General features: G+C 41.0%; 1 pseudogene; it reads right to left on the reverse strand.

Moving 5' to 3' along the window:
- Nucleotides 1-446: 446 nt before the first annotated feature.
- LOC119040007 (cytochrome c oxidase subunit 4 isoform 1, mitochondrial-like) lies at nucleotides 447-938 on the reverse strand (annotated as a pseudogene).
- Nucleotides 939-2,862: the final 1,924 nt, after the last annotated feature.

A 2,862-nucleotide genomic window follows, 5' to 3' on the forward strand; every position in this document is an offset into this window, starting at 1 on the left:
ATCTTGAGACAAAGCAGGGCTTCTGCCTAAACCTGTGAAGATTGTGCACAGAAGTAGCCAGCCAAGGGAGCAAGTGGTGCTAAAATCTATCCCTTTTTCCCCAAGTAAACTGATCCTTTATTAGCATTGAGATTACAACATAACAGTTTCCAGTAAATATGCTGAACTATGATAAAATGACAGAAAAAGGTGAGGTTCAAGTATATGAATGGCAGGTTCTTTTTTTTAAGATTTTATTTATTTATCTTTAAAGGGGAAGGGAAAGAGAGAGGGAGAGAAATATCAATGTATGGTTGCCTCTCGTGTGTCCCTCGCTGGGCACTGGCCTGCAACCCAGGCATGTGCCCTGACTAGGAATCGAACTGCAATCCGCGGTTCCCCAGCCCCACCTGTGCTCAATCCACTGCGCTACACCAGCCAGAGCAGGCAGTTTCTTATTTCTTCTACTAATTCTTGTAGTCCCACCTGGCTGAGAAAGTCTGAATTGGGCTGACCTTCACATCGAGCATCCTCCTGATCTGTCTGGCCACCCACTGCTCTTCAGAGGTGTACGGGATGGGGCCATATACATAACGCTTTTCCAAGATCAGAATAAAAACATTGAAGCCCATGAAAAATGTGGCAGCACCCACAACTGTCACTCATTCGTGCTCCTGTTCATTTCAGCAGAGCTCTCCTTGAATTTAATGTGATAGGATTAACCTTTCCATCAATCGATAGACTGCTCCAGGGGTTCATTCTCCTTCTCTTTCCAAGACTTCTGGCTGGCAGAAAGGGTTCTTGACATGGGCCAAATCAGATAAGGAATAGTCACGTTGATCAACATAACTAGGGAGAGCAAAGTCCTCACTCCTCACAACACTCCCATGTGCTCGTATGCACACCAAGGTGGAAATTGCTCACTTGCCAACTGAGCTAAATACTCTGGTAGATGACATTCTGCCACTGCTGCCCCTTCACCCCCCACCAGAGCCTGCAGTGCTTGGCGCCTACTTTCTATATGCTGGCTCTAGAACCAACTTGAATTCATCTGGAGGTTGTGACTGCTGAGAGGAGGTGCCTCCCACCAATTCGTGCAGAGGCACTCATGGGCCAGGGTTTACTCTAGAGGCAGAGACCATACCTGCCTCATCCACTGCCGCATCCTCAGCATTTTGCATCCATGACAGCAACTTAATAGTTATTTGGGGAATGAAGGGAGAGAGAAAAAAAGGACTCTCTATGTGAAGTACCAATAAGTATAAAACTCTAGCAGATAATCTGAGATGAGTTCCTTTCTTTGGTTTTATGATGTGTACTGTTGGACCTGGAAAGTCAGAGAGGAAAGAAAAATTGGAGTCATACATTATTTTTGTGTTTTTATTTGTATATCCAAAAATCATGACAAACACAAATTGTACTGAAGTAAATTATTTGAAGTAAATTCATCTATAACCTTAAGTTTTATCATCCGACACCTTAACAGTCTAGCCAAAAACATTTTACTCCAAGAGTATATGACTCTTAATAATTATAAATGGAGAACATTTTAATGTGGAAACCTATCATACAGACTCATAAGACTGCAGTGCACTTCGTCAAAGTATAGCTGCACCATCCCCACCTGTACCCCAGAACTGGTTTCTAAGTTGGGGAGAAAAACAGAACTTCTGTAAACCTATGCTTACTGTATTAGTTTCCTGTGGCTGTTGCAGCAAATTTCCACAAAGTTGGTGGTTTCAAATAACATAAATTTATTCTCTCAAAGATCCAGAGGCCGGAAGTCCAAATTCGAGGTGTTGGAGGACCACACTGTCACTGGGGGCTCTGAAAAGAATCCATTCCTTACCTCTCTCAGCTTTCAGGGTGGTTGGCATCTCTCTGGTCTGCCTTCTCATTGCCTTGTCCTCAGTGAGTGTATATCCACTTCTGTCTGTTTCCAATCTCCTTCTACCTCTCTCTTACGTGATTGCAGTCAGGCCCACTGGATAATTTAGGGTAAACTCAAGACCCTTAATTTAATCACATCCTTTTGCCATTAATATAATGTTCAAATATTTGAGGATTAACCTTTGGAAGTCAATCTACGTTTGGGGATGCCATTTTTCTGCCTATTATTTTATCTGAATAAGTGCTTATATTCTTAGTTTTTGTGATTATGTAAATAGAGGACAGTAGTTTCAGGAACTCTCCTGAAACAGCAAAGATTCCTTACTTAAAACACCAGAATTTGTCCTGGCTCGCGTGGCTCAGTGGGTTGAGTGCCAGCCTGTGAACCAAAGAGTCGCCAATTCGATTCCCAGTCAGGGCACATGCCTGGGTTGCCAGTCAAGGTCCCCAGTGCAGGGTGTATGAGAGGCATCCACTCATTGATGTTTCTCTCTCTCTTTTTCTCCCTCCCTTTCCCTCTCTCTAAAATAAATAAAATCTTTTAATTAATTAGTTAATTAATTAAAACACCAGAATTTTTCAATTCAAAATCTGAATCCTAATTCAATTACAATGCAGATGTTTCACTTACATATAGTATAGTGAATCTCCTATTCAAATTCTGAACTAGATAATTTTTTTACAATTCTGAAATACTTTCTTTATGGATATTATGATAAACTACTGTATTACATAATTATTTTTGAGCTGATGATACTAAAATACTAGGCAAATACACATCTGACAAGCCACCCCTTGCTAGTTGTCAGATTCAGCTCACATCTCAGAAAACTTTAATGAGCTAAACCAACTAGTACTTTGCTACTGCCAAAATGGTATATTCAATTACAATTTTATCAAATAACAGTGATGGCAAAATCTACTCCCTCTATTGACAACTACAGTGTAATGCTTTAACAGGAGCATCAAACTCATTTTTACCGGGGGTCATAT

This window comes from Artibeus jamaicensis, unplaced genomic scaffold (genome assembly GCF_021234435.1).
Source record: "Artibeus jamaicensis isolate MK-2021 breed Jamaican fruit bat unplaced genomic scaffold, CSHL_Jam_final scaffold_1019, whole genome shotgun sequence".
Taxonomy (NCBI): domain Eukaryota; kingdom Metazoa; phylum Chordata; class Mammalia; order Chiroptera; family Phyllostomidae; genus Artibeus; species Artibeus jamaicensis.